This window comes from Phyllostomus hastatus, unplaced genomic scaffold, assembly GCF_019186645.2.
Source record: "Phyllostomus hastatus isolate PE091 unplaced genomic scaffold, TTU_PhHast_1.1 phas_scaffold_1066, whole genome shotgun sequence".
Taxonomy (NCBI): Eukaryota; Metazoa; Chordata; class Mammalia; order Chiroptera; family Phyllostomidae; genus Phyllostomus; species Phyllostomus hastatus.
In genome coordinates, this window is record NW_025334004.1 from 27,420,984 (window position 1) to 27,435,190 (window position 14,207).

Genomic DNA, 14,207 nt, shown 5'->3' on the forward strand with positions numbered 1-14,207 from the left:
TCTGCTATATGGAGGGAGCTGAAAACTGAGGACTCTTTATCTCTAACTGGGAATATTTTTGTGCTTATTTTTAAAATTAGAATTACAATGTGCTGGCATTAAAAGAACCCTGAATCCAGACTCGAGGCAATCTTGTAATTTAACTTTCTGTAGACCACATATCTCTTTCAATCAGCATTTATTAGACAAAGTGCATTGAGCACTAATGACGCCCCTAATTGAACTAACTGAACTATGAACAATGAACTATGAGGACTGTGGGGATACACCATTGAATACAATTTGGTCTCATTTTAGTTTATGGAAAACATTGCCTTTCCTCTGTTGATTACAGTTATTTGTTTGACCTATGACCTAAATGTTGGTTATTATTAGATTGTGCTCACAAGGGAAATCTATGAGTAAACCATGAGTGTAGTTTTGAGTGTATAATTTCACTTCCTTTTTCTTAACACTTTTACTATTGGTAATACTGTATCAAAATTTCCACTTTTTCTTCTTCTCCTTGTTTTCTCTTTCTCTCTCTTTTTTTTTGTGAAGTTAAATAATAAGGATGCCACATTTCTCAAACTTTTATGAAATCTTTTACCCAGGAATGACTCCTCAAAATGTTTAAGTACCAGAGTAACTTTTCTAAATCTGTCCTTGATGATCCCAAGCCTATGATTTGATATGATTGCACAGCACAGGAGATCAGCAAGCTTGGCAGGGATATAAAAATATCTACATGAATGTACACGTAGATACAAAGAAGGAGTCAGTTCTGTGTCTCGGTGATCAAGACATGTGGGATCTCATGTCGGGTCCTCCCACAAATTAACTGCATCCCTTTGAACAAATTCCTTAAATTTTCTAGCCCAAAGATGGAGAAGACAATATAACATAATTCAGAACAGCAGGAAGTGGAGTGACATAAGAGAAGGTGAAAATGAGGAAATGGAAGGTTAGATGTTGTTTTGGAATTGCATAACTGAATCATGTGAAATTTTATTTTTAAGCCCGAAGAGAAGGAAGAACTCTGGTTATTTATATTTCTCTTGCCCGGAGATGACATCTTCAGGAGCTACTGTGACTCGCGCCCCCTAGGACTTAGCAGTCGTGAAGGAAAAAACCCAGCTGACACCCAGCAGTTGCGTGGAGCTATCGTTCTGTGCAAGCTAGTATGTAGTCACTGCTGAGTAAATAAATGCTTTCTAAGGGGAAGTGGACAAAGAACATTGTAACATATAACAAGACAATGTGGGGTCGCCCACGAATGAATCACTCGCTTTCATTGGTTCTTCACAGACTTAGAAAGAATGATTGTGTTTCATGATTTCCGTCAGCCTCCCGACAAAGCACTCTACAGATAAGGAGAACAGTGCCTCGCTCCTGGCCACCTGACGCAGGGCGATGTGAGCGGCTTATTCTGATTCGGTCAATTGGTCAGAGACAACACGGCGCACACAGAAACGGCAGCCCCTACACAAACCATTGCTTGGTACAGAGGGAAGGAAGGTTCTCTTCCAGGCCTTTCTCTCCCACACTCTGTCTCCTTCTCTCTAGCCCTAGTTGTCTTGCTCTTGGGTCAGAAGCAGGGTCCCCCCGTCTGTAGCTACCCTTCTACCCTCTTAGGGCCTAGGAGACCTTGGCAATTCCTGCTCGCTTCCTCTCGTCTTCCACAACCCTAAATGGGGACAATCATGCACACACAGTAAATAGACTGATGGTGCCTACCACAGAGTCTTATGCAGAATGGAAATTCGAAAATGTTAATTATTGCTATCGTAGGTATTTATGTCTCTGGATATTCTCCTTTCTTTATAAAAAGGAGATCATCGCTTTTGGAAGAAGTTTCCTCTGAAAAACACTGCTACTAGCTTTATGGATGGGAATACAAACATTTCGTAACGGAAAAGTCACATAAGATGTAATAGATAGATTCTGTGGGATAAGTTTCGAGTGATAGCATCATGAATATTAGAGATGGGAGAACTCCTAGAGAGCTTATTTAGAAAAAGATTCTGGGCTATTTCACCAGCAAATGTGGTGGTATCTCCTTTTTTGCCTGTAGAGACATGGCCCTTGGTGGTTTTGACATGTCTACCCCTAGGAAGCAATTAGCCTGTGTTTAAGCTGATTGTTGTGGGTTGAATTATATCCCCTCAAAAGACATGTTCAAGCCCCACCCCCAATAGCTGTGAATATGACCTGAATGGAAACAGGGTCTTTCCAGATGTAATCAAGTTAAGATGAGGTCTCACCAGAGCCCCAATCCAACTGCTGGTGTCTTTGTAAGAGGAAGAAAATTTGGACACAGACGCAGAGGGAGAACACCATGACACAAGGGAGGCAGAAATCAGGGTGATGTGTCTGCAAGCCAAGGAAGGCAAGCAGCGCTAGCAACCGCCAGGAGCTGGAAGAGGCAAGAAGGATGGTCCCTAGAGCCTTCGGAGGCAACACGGCCTTGTCAACACCCTGATTTTGGATCTCCAGCCGTCAGACTGTGAGAGCATGGACTTCTGCTGTTTCAACCACCCAGCATGGTATAATGTGTCTCGGCAGCCCGAGGAAACTAACATGCTGACCGAATGGCCGCATTTCTCCGTCCCTTCTCTTATTTAATCTGTGAAACAGGACTACTTCTTTCTCTTATCAGCTTGGAGATTTCTAATAGAAATTTTAATATAGTCATTAATATGTGGTATCTTTATATTGCAATAGCACATCTTTGGGTTGGGGAACCTTTCTGGTGATGAGTTTGTAAGCTCCTAGGAAGAAGAGAGACACTCTCCCTGTAAGTCATCTCTGCTGCTCCGTCGGGGCTGGAGATCCTGCCGGGAAAACCCAGGCACCCTCGGAACCATCTGTAAGGGCTGCTGACACTCACTTCCTGCTACCTCACAGTAAAAGCATGTCTTACAAGTATTTTGAGCTCTATAGAGGCTGCTGTGGAAAAATGTGTATTTGCATTAGATGCAGCATCATCGTCCTTAGCCTCCTTTTTTCCCCCAACCTCGCCCACCCAGCTGGGTTTTTTTAAACTGACTTTCCTTTCCTCCGAACTTGTTATTCATATCTTTTTCCTTAAGACATCTTCTCCTTGGTACCTGACAGCAATAATTCTTGCTCTGATATCATCGGTGAGTCCACACGTGAGCAAAGGCGGTATTTTTCTAGCCTATCAGGAACTCAGCTGTTTATTTCAACCCATTCATAGACTTGTAGCAGAGAAGGATATTTGGGTGGACTATATTCCCTGACTTATCAGATTATAGATGCATCCCTAGCACTGTGGGGTTTTTTTTTAAATATGTGAAATTGATATACACTCTGTGGACCTCATGGATTTTCTTATTTTGTTTTGTTTTGGTTTCTCTCACTACTACAGTGAGTCACGTAGAACTTGGAGCTGACATAAATGGGTGACCTGAAAAAGGACCCATCACTGAATTACATCGTTAGTGATAAGCTCTCTGGTCTCATACTTTCTAACTCCAAAGAAGGTTCCGTTCTGCCTGTCGAACGAGGAATCCTCTGTCCTGGTGCTAGGGATAGTTTTTCGTGCTCCTTTCTGGCTTCAGGGTTAACTCTTCTCTAGAGCATTCCCAGTGTTCTCTTTCCTCAGGCCCTAAAGAAAAGTATGGACAGCTATTTGGTTTTGTATTTCTATAAACACAACCTCATGGCTCTCTGCCATCTCTACCACTTAGACTTTATTGTTGCCACTTTTCACCTTTTTTCTGTGCTTTCAGAAGAAGGCGCTTTTTTTTCACATTGGATGTTGGTTATGACTGAGGTTTTTATGATTGTTTTTAGAAACCTGTGATTATTCTCAGGCATCTTGCTTATTCAGACTGATGGTGCTATTTTTAGCACACAGCGTATCTCGCACCTGCTGTTTTAGATTAGATTAAGAATGGAACTAAATTTCTTGACTCTGTGTTTTTCCATTTTCTCAGCTAACAAAATACTTGCCAAGTGTCTGAAATGATCATTTTTCAGAGGTACTCTAATTTATCCAGGAATTTTGCACAATATATCAATTATGGGTGGATTATTACAAGTATTCAGTTTATACATGTTTTCTTTCTTTCTTTCTTTCTTTCTTTCTTTCTTTCTTTCTTTCTCTTCCCCCCCCCCCTTCTTTCCTTCCTTCCTTCCTTCCTTCCTCACCTGAGGATATGCTTAGGGAGAAGAGGAAGTGGGCACATAACATCCCTATGTGCCCCATCCAGGGATCAAACCTGCAACCTAGGCATATGCCCTGACTGACAATTGAACCTGCAGACCTTTGGTATTTGGGACGATGCTCAACCAGCTGTGCCACTTGGCCAGGGCTCTATGTTATTTTCTATATTTCACATTGTGCTTAGCCAAAAGATTCTACATTTTTGGATGGCCCGAAGAATGGGTATGGGATGATGGGATTAAGAGAGGAGGGTAGGTAAGCTGAAGATGAGATCTTTGCCTGATAGTATGGGCTGAATTGCGTCTCCCCCATGGTCTTACGTTGAAATCCTCAAACTGTGTCTATATCTAGGGCCTTTACAGAGGTAATTCATGTAAAATAAGGTCATGTGAGTGGGCCTGAATCCCCTGTGAGTGGTGTTCCCATGAGAAGAGGAAAATAGGGCGCATACAACATGTGACAGAGAGACAATCACGTGAGGACACGGCAAGGAGGTAGCCAGTTGCGAGCCAAGGAGGGAGGCCTCACAAGAAATCAACCCTGATGATACATTTTTCTTGGACTTCCAGCCTCCAGAGTTGTGAGGTAATAAATTTCTGTTGTTTAAGCCACCTGGTCAGTGGCACTTTGTTACGGCAGCCGGAGGTGCTTATACGGCTGGGGACCTGGGGACGGGCCACAAGTCCTTGCCTACTGTGGAGCTCAGCTTGAAGGGCAGGGGGAGGGGCAGGGAGGAGAAGGACGGTGGCAGAACCGTCGATTGGGACATCAGCTTGGTAGCACTCTGAAATCTCTGAGTACGTCATCGTGTGTAGGCTGGCTAGCACAGACGGGGAAGGGGACGCTGTGCGGGTGGTGACAACACACGCTCCTGGGACAGAGAGATGGCTGCGAATATTCACAATGTAGTAGTCTGGCTCCTGTCGTGCTTGGTTCCCTGGTGGCTGGTGTTGTGCCTTTCCTTAAGAGCAGATAAAACTCCACTTTTCAGAAATAGAAGGAAACAAAACTGTTCACTTGTATGGGCTTCTGTTATTCTCTACATGAATTTTTATCTGAGCAATGAGGAATCAGTGAATTAAAAGGGGCAGTAAAAGAAAAGAAAGCCATTTAAGAGATCTACAAATCTCCCTTGGGCAAGCGTACTTAGCTTTATAGTGTCTCCCCACGTCATGTCCATCAGGAAACTGTGAGTGTGACCTCATTTGGAAATAAGGCTCTTTGTAGACATAATTAATTGTTTACATAATGTCATAAGGATTAGGGTGGGCCCTAAATCCAATATGATGGGAGTCCTTATAAGAAGAGGAGAACCGAGAGACACATATGGATGCAGAGGGAGAAAGGCCATGTGATGACGGAGGCAGAGACTGGAGGACCGGGGGTGCGAGCCTAGGGCGGGAGGGGGTCACCGAGAGGCTGGTGTGGCTGGGTGGTGTGCTGGGAATCCCCCTGGACTAGCAACTCCAAGGTTGGTTCCCAGGGGGCCCGACATCAGAGCTGTGCTGCCTGATCCTCGCCAAGTTCCTGCAACTTGCTGAGTCTTTTTTTTATTATTTTTTTCTAAAATTTGTATTTTAAAGATTTTATTTATTTATTTTCAGAGAGGGAAGGGAGGGAGAAAGAGAGAGAGAAACATCAATGTGCGGTTGCTGGGGGTCATGGCCTGCAACCCAGGCATGTACCCTGACTGGGAATCGAACCTGAGACACTTTGGTTCGCAGCCCACCCTCCATCCACTGAGCTGCGCCAGCCAGGGCTAACTTGCTGAGTCTTCATTAGGCTAGATGATTGCTAGAGTTCTCTACCACTCCCCACTGAACAAGAAGGTAGGGGCGCTGGCCCCTGCAGTGGGTAGAATAGCATGTCCCCCCCACAACCCCTGCAAAGGTATGTCCAAGTTCTAACACTCAGTATCTGTGAACGTGACCTTATTTGGAAACAGGGTCTTCACAGATGCAATTCTCTTTCTCTGAATGAGATCATCCTGGACTAGGGTGGGTCCTAAATCCAATGGCCCATGTCCTCCTAGGAGACAGAAAAGGAGACGATACACAGAGACACAGGGGAGACGGCCAGGTGAAGATCCACGTGAAGACAGAGGCAGAGGCTGGAATTGTGCAGCCGCAGACCAAGGATGGAGGAAGCCCCCGGACCGCAGGAGAGAGGCAGGGAACGGAGTCGCCCTCAGAGCCTCTAGAAGGAAGCAGTTCTGCCAACACCTTTGTTTTGTATTCTGGCTTCCACTACCTTGACGGTACACATTCCTGTTGCTTTAAGACATCGAGTTTGTGATCATTTCTATGGCCACCCCAGCAAACTAATGCAGTCTCCTGCAGTCGGGAGGGCTCTGGCAAAATAGGCTTTCTCCACTAGAGACCCCCGTAATCTTTTAAAAAATATTTTATTTATTTATTTTTGAAGAGAGGGGAAGGGAGGGAGAAAGAAAGAGAGAAACACCGATGTGTGAGAGATTATACACAGATCTGCTGCCTCTTGCACACCCCCAACTGGGGACCTGGCCCACGACCCAGGCATGTGCCCTGACCAGGAATTGAACGGGTGACCTTTTGGTTCACAGGCTGACACTCAGTCCACTGAGCTGCACACACCAGCCAAGGCAACCACAAGTAATCTTGATGCATCTGATGATTGGAAAAAAGCCAGTGCTGCCCAGGTCTGCCAATCTTTGGCAGAGCAAACACTTACAGAATTCTAACAGGGGTTGCATTAGCTTCCTGTGTGACTTAAAACAATACACTTTTTATTCTCTTATGGCTCTCGGGCGCAGAAGTCCAAAATCAGCCTCACGGGGCCAGACAAAATCAAGGTGTCAGCAGGGCCCTGTTCCCTTCAGAGGCCTCAGGGCAGGCTCAGTTCCTTGCCCCTTCCAGCTTCTGGCGGCTGCTGGCATTCCCTGGCTTGTGGCCATGCCATTTGCACCTGCAAGGCCAGCATCTTCAGATCTCTCTCCGCTCTGTCTTCATGCAAACTTCTGCTCTGTGCGTGTAACGTCTCCCTCAGCCCCCTTTTCATGAGGACACCTGTGACTGCACTGAGGGCCCGCCCAGACAATCCAGGACGAGATCCTGAGTCACCTCTCAAGGTCCTTAATCTTATTTGCAAAGACTCCTTTTCCGTATGAGCAGCATTTGGAAGTTCCCGGGATTAGGACCTCATATCTTGGGGGGCTATTACTCAGCTGGCCACAGGGCTGTACTTTCGTTGAAATGTCAGATAAGCGAACTGAAGCGGTCCAGTAACAGGGCTGGCAGCTTCGTCTTCCTCGAACTGACTCTTCTCCTCATGCCATTCGGGGTGAGGGTGGGGTGGGGCAAGTCCTCTCCATGTAGGCCTTCAGAGACTCTTCTGAATGGATACTACCTGCTTCCTCAGTTCGATCTCTGCAATTTTTGAGTGTCTGTCTCCTGTCCCCCTGTCATCCCAGTCCCAGTCTGATGTCTCCCAGTCCCTGTTTTGAAAATTCCAACCCTTCCAACAGGTTGGAACCTGTCCTTGTCTCCCCAAGTATTTACTGCTCTGGGCTTCAGCCTGATGTTACTGAGGATGTCCCTTTGTTGGCTCTGGAGTGTGTGTGTGTGTGTGTGTGTGTGTGTGTGTGTGTGTGGTGAGAGTGAGCCTGGGTTCCCGCAAACTGGGGAAGAGCTGGGGTGCCTTGTTTCCAGGGAGTTCTTTGACCAGAAAGGGCTGTGGCCTGGCTCCTTCTGAATCGCCCACAGACAAGCACACCTTGCTACGTGGAGTGTTACATTTCTTCCAAAGAAAACCTAGTGTGATATCCCATGATGAAAACACTCTCTTCCTATTAATAGCACTTTTGGATCCACTCCTGGAAAAATCTATAACTCTACCATTATTAAATCAAAGAATTCTTCCTCGCTCTGTTTTCACGCTAAGGGCTCCACACTGGCTGGGAATAGCTCTCTCTCTCTCTGAGTCATTTGGGATGAATGGTGCTATCTTTGAACACGCTGTTTCCGATCTCTAAATTTATCTCTCCATAGGAGTGAGTATGTAGGGTGTGTGGGTGGGTGGGTGTGTGCACCCAGCTATATGACTGTTGATGAATTAGAGAACTGGAGAGAAGCGGAAAGTATATCTGCATTTGGAAAGAGAGAAGGGACTACAATGACACAAGAGAATGATCAGAGAAGGGAGGACATATCAAGAGAAGACAGAGTGGGCCCCCAGCTCCCCAATTCTCCAGTAGTGTAGAATAGAAGCGCAGAACACTCTTTCATGCTAGTGTTGGGAGCAAAGATTGTGGCACCTGGAGTTTTTTAAAATAGAGAAGGTCCTCTTTAGAAAGAAGAACACAAAATAATGAGTACAGAATTAAGTATTGGGCTTTGGATGAAATCGAAAAGTCGTGAAGCTTAATCGTTATTAGCTGCAGGGCGAATCCTCCATCTCTGGTTGGGAATCAAGACCAATAGCCTACTACTATTTACATGATCAGTATCTATTCCTCCTACCTCCCAGAGATGTGGTTCCAGGTAAAAACATTTGAATCGTGTGTGTGTGTGTGTGTGTGTGTGTGTGTGTGTAATATTAGGACTCTAAATATACATGCTATTTAATGTTAGGAATTTATAATTATAATATATAATGTTATGAATGTGTCAAGTAACCTGAGATCTAGAGAGGAAAACTTCACAGATAAAGCAGATTTAAAAAATTATAAAATGCCCTGGCTGGTGTAGCTCAGTGGATTGAGCACGGGCTGCGAACCAAAGTGTCGCAGGTTCGATTCCCAGTCAGGGCACATGCCTGGGTTGCAGGCCACAGCCCCCAGCAACCGCACATTGATGTTTCTCTCTCTCTCTCTTTCTCCCTCCCTTCCCTCTCTAAAAATAAATAAATAAAATCTTTAAAAAATTATAAAATAACATTTCTATAACACTTCATTGTTTAGGGCACTCTTTCAAAGACTTGACTTCATTTAATCCTGACAAGAACCTCGGGAAGACATTTTATATTTTATCTCCATTTTACACAAGGGAGGGTAACTTAGGAGAGTTGGGAGATTTGCCCAAGTTTGTAAGGCTTAGGTTAAGACAGGAAGTGGTTGGGACCCAGGGTTTGACCCGCCGTTGTGGACCGGCCGGGCAGGCAGGCGGGCGGCGTAAACACTGTTGGCAAGTACATCTTACAAGGGGTAGGGGAGAACCAGGGGAGAGGGTTCCTCTAAACTGCCTGTTTCTCCACATCGACCCTTCCCCACTTGTCGCTCTCCACCCCCTTGGCTTCTCAGCTCCAAGCTTAACAAGCAGAAGTCAGTAAGGCATTTGCTCTGAGTAGGGCGGGTCAGCGGAAAACGCGGGTCTGCGGAAGCCTTGGGGATTGCCTACGGGTCCGGAGCGGTCTGTTTCTGCAGGCGGTTTTGCCTGTCCCCAAGCTTGTCCTTGTCCTCTGAGCCAGACGCTCGAATTCCAACCGTGAAATCACAAGGGGAGAAAAGTCCAGAGACTAGCGTGGGAACTTTGAATGTGAGGGCCCCAAATAAAATGGTTTACGAGCTACCTTTTTTTCCCCCATTCAAAATGAAAATAGTTTCACTGAGTTCCAAGGGGGAAAATCAGGCTCCTGCTGGAGCGGAGGGATCAACTTGTCCCCTTTCTCCGCAGCAGGAGAGCTTTGTGGCTTAGCCTCCCGCTGTTTCTCCCCGCCACCCTCCCTTCCGAGGAGGACCAGGCCTCTCCAGCGGAAGTAGCCCTAAGAGGTCAGATTTCACAGCAAAGAGCCGAAATGAAAAAGGAGTCTAGAGAGCAGTTTGGCCAGCAGGGGTATGGGAGGATCTGTGCTGTATGAGGGCGACGGTGAGAAGAAAAGAAATAAGATTATATATATAAAAAAAACCTTATTAAGGGGTTTATAGTATTGGGGAAACACACTCAGGGGACCTCCACTTTCTCAAATGATTTTTCATTGTGTGGTATGGATCTTTTTAAAATTTCAATGTTGCCTTAGACAGAACCCTTTGGGTTGCAGCTTTAGAAGCACTAGCCCTACAACCTAGAACCCCTACTTGATTAACTTATAGAACAGCGATGAGAAATAATGCATAATGTGCAGACAGTTTAAATGTTAGTATCTCATCATATTCAAGAAACAGCGACGGCACTCTACTTCTGAAATCGGACTGCGGTCCAAATTTTAAAAATATATTTGCCACTTTTGCATCTGGTCTCTGGTTGCCCACTCTGAGCCTCATTAAAACCACTATCTTGAAGACTGCTAATCACAGTCCACTCTTCACTCCCCCCACCCATGTTCCCCCACTCCCTTTGCTCATCCAAACACCCTTCCCCCAACACACACCCTTCACTGTGCTTCCTCCAGTTCACTGAAGAATCGCTGTAAAATTGAGAGAAAGGGTGGAGCGGTATTAGGAAAACCCAAACTCTATCTTTCCCTGGAAACTAAGGGCTGATTTGACAAAATGATGGAACATTAAGGTATTATTTTTCTTTCTTTATTTTTTTAAATTTATTTTATTGTATTTTTTCCTATTAGCATTTATTCCCCCATGCCCTCTTTCTTATTATTTTTTTTAAGCAGGAGAAGAAACAATGGGTTTAAAATCTGATTTTTCCAAGGATGTAAATACCAAGTTTCTACAGAAGTAATTTTGCCCCTGTTGTGTTCTGGTGCAGAACAAAGCATTCCTTGAAAAATCTCTAATGTGATTATCTAACAGGAAGCATTTTGGCCATTGTTATTGATTTGCAATGGTACAGACCCCAGAAGGCCATCAGCTTGAGAATTAAAATTGGCAGAGAGGAAGAACAGGCCACAGCCACTCCTGTGGTTTAGAAAAAGTGCCAAAGGAAAAAAAAAAACAAACAAAAAACCTCTGTTCCTTACACTCCATTTAAAAGACTATACAGTGCAGAAAGATGGCTTATATATTTAACTATACCTCACTTTAACAGCATTTAAGATATTAGGACTTCCAGTCAAGATGGCAGCATAGGTAAACATGGCACATCTCCTCGCATAACCACATCAAAATTGTAACTAAACTATAGAACAACCGCCCTTCAGAACCATCAGAAATCAAGCTACATGGATGCCCTACAACTACAGAATTCAAAAAGAAACCACACTGAGACTGGTAGGAGGGGCGAGGATGTGGACCGGGCTGGTCCCACGCCCACACGTGGTGGGTAAAAATCGGGAGGGATTTCTGAGGAGTGAGGGGTCCCGGCCCCACACCAGGCCCTCCAGCCCAGGGTTCCAGTGCCAGGAAGATAAGTTCCCATATCTTCTAGCTGCAAAAACTGGTGGGGGTGGAGACTGTGAAAGATAGAAACTGCTGGCATCTGAGGCAGTTTCTCTTACGTGGCCCACACACAGACTTAATTACACTCAAGCCCTCTGAACTCCAGCATTGGGGCAGCAGATTGGAAGGCATCGGAGACATACATGGAGAAAGTGAATTGTCCGTTATCAGGGGGAGAGATGTGGGGCAGGTTCTTCCCCAGACAGAAGTGCTGGCAGAAGCCATGGTGTCTTTTCTGAGCGCTCCCCCAACAGAGCCACAGAGAAGGCAGGCAGGTGGCATGTCTGAGACTCCATCAACCTGGCTATCCCTGTTTGCCTCACCCTGATGATTCCCTGAAGCCTGGCCCCACCCAACTTCTGGGCCCACCCGAGCTGTTTCCAATGGTTTTTCCATACAAATGACTTGTCTTGGCCCGAGACTCAGATTTTATTAAATTCTCTCAAACAAGCAGCACCTGGCTTTAGCAAGCTGCATACTTCTACCTAAGTTGCCCCAGACCTAGCACCCGCAGCAGCTGGCCTTTGTACACAGCTTGGCCTCATCTGGGCACCTCCAAGCCCAGCACAAGTAACACCATCTACAGATCCCTTTATAGCTTATGCTGTGTGACCCTGGACAGAACACAGGGACGGCTGACCTTGGATGTGCCAACAGCGATCAAAGCTCAACTACAACAGGAGGGAGTGCACAGCCCACGTGGTAGATGTACCTTGAGTACCCAGCTTAGGTAATAGGGGAGGCAGTGTCACTGAACCCCATAGGACACCTACTACATTAGAACACTCTACCAAGCTTGGGAAACACAGCAGCTCTACCTAATACATCGGATCAAACGCAGGGAGGCTGCCAAAATGAGGAGACAAAGAAACATAACCCAAATGAAAGAACACAACAAAACTCCAAAAAATTAACTAGGCAAAATGGAGACAAGCAATCTACTAGATGCAGAGTTATAACACTGGTTTTAAGAATGTTTAATAAACTTAGTGAGGACCTCAACAACATAAAATAGATCCAGTCAGAAATGAAGGATATACTAGTTGAAATAAAGAACAATTTATAGTGGAGTGGATGAAACCAAGAATCAAATCAGCAATTTGGAATATAAGGAAGCAAAAAAACAACCAATCAGAATGGCAAGAAGAAAAAAGAATCCAAAATTATGAAGACAGTGTAAGGAGCCTCTGGGACAACTTCAAATGTACCAGTATTTCCATCATGGGACTGCTGGAAGGAGAAGAGAGAGAGCAAGAAATTGAAAACCTATTTGAAAACAATAATGACAGAAAGCTTCCCTAACTTGGTGAAGGAAATAGACATACAAGTCCAGGAAGCACAGGGAGTCCCAAACCAGATGGATGCAAAGAGGCCCACTCCAAGACACATCATAATTAAAATGCCAAACGTTAAAGAGAGAATTCTAAAAGCATTAAGAAAAAAGGAGTTAGTTACCTGCAAGGGAGCTCCCATACGATTGTCAGCTGATTTCTGAAAAGAAACTTTGCAGGCTAGAAGGGACTGGCAAGAGATATTCAAAGAGATGAAACGCAAGGACCTACAACCAAGATTACTCTACCCAGCAAAGCTATCATTTAGAATCAAAGGACACATAAAAAGTGTCCCAGACAAGAAAAAGCTAAAGGAGGTCATTACCACCAAAACAGTATGACAAGAAATGTTAAAGGGTCTTCTTTAAGAAGAAGAAAATAAAAATGTGAACAATAGTATGGCAATAAATAGACAGATACCTGTCTATCTATCTATCAACAATTGATTCTAAAAAACAAAATAAACAAGCAGAACAGAAACAGAATCATAGATACAGAGTACGTTTTGATGGTTGCCAGATGGGAGGGGGTTAGAGGTATGGGCAAAAAAGGTGAAGGGATTAAGAAGTACAAATTCATGGTTACAAAATAGTTATGGGGATGTAAAGTACAGCATGGAGAATAGAGCAGCCAAAGAACATACACTCGTGACCCATGGACATGGACAATGGTGTGGGGATTGCCTGAGGGAGTGGGGGCTGTCTGGGTGGAGAGGGGCAAAGAGGAAAAATTCGGACAACTGTAATAGCATAAATGATAAAATATAATATTTTTAAAAAGGTATTAGGAAATCTAAAAATAAAAAGCAATGTATGAAGAATAAAATCAGCTAGGTCTGGGACTCCTGGCTTGTCAAGGCAAAATGTCCTAGATCCTTAGGTGATAAGTTACCTAAACATGTCTTTTTGGTTGCGATGGAAGAATGAGTTTTACATACATACATTGCACACATGTGCAAGATAAGTATAATTTTTAAAAAATAAAAACAATCCCACAGGATTTATTGTCATCTGGTAATAACATAAGGGTGATCAAAGCAATATGAATAAATGTTTAATGACTATACCCCCAACAAAGGACACCTAAAAAACACAACCTGTGATAACTTCGAAACAATTTCTCACTTTATTAGCTATTTCTAATTAGAGACACTTTGGAGCAGAGTAATATTATCTGACACAGTTGTTTTCTTGACTTTGTTTTAGAATGAGTCCCTTTTGCATCATCTAATACGGTTCATATACTCATCAAAACCAATGATACAGTCCTCTGTCTGCATGTTCACTTGCTCCAAAAGCCATACCTGAATCTGAGATCTATTCTGCAAGTATTTGAAGATGAGGCTGATGGGCTGCACCATCACCTTCTGTACTTTTTAGCCCTGGCCACAGTACGCCAT

The 14,207-nt window shown here is 44.5% G+C and overlaps 1 pseudogene; it reads right to left on the reverse strand.

Moving 5' to 3' along the window:
- Positions 1-13,946: 13,946 nt before the first annotated feature.
- On the reverse strand, positions 13,947-14,207 carry LOC123829102 (annotated as a pseudogene).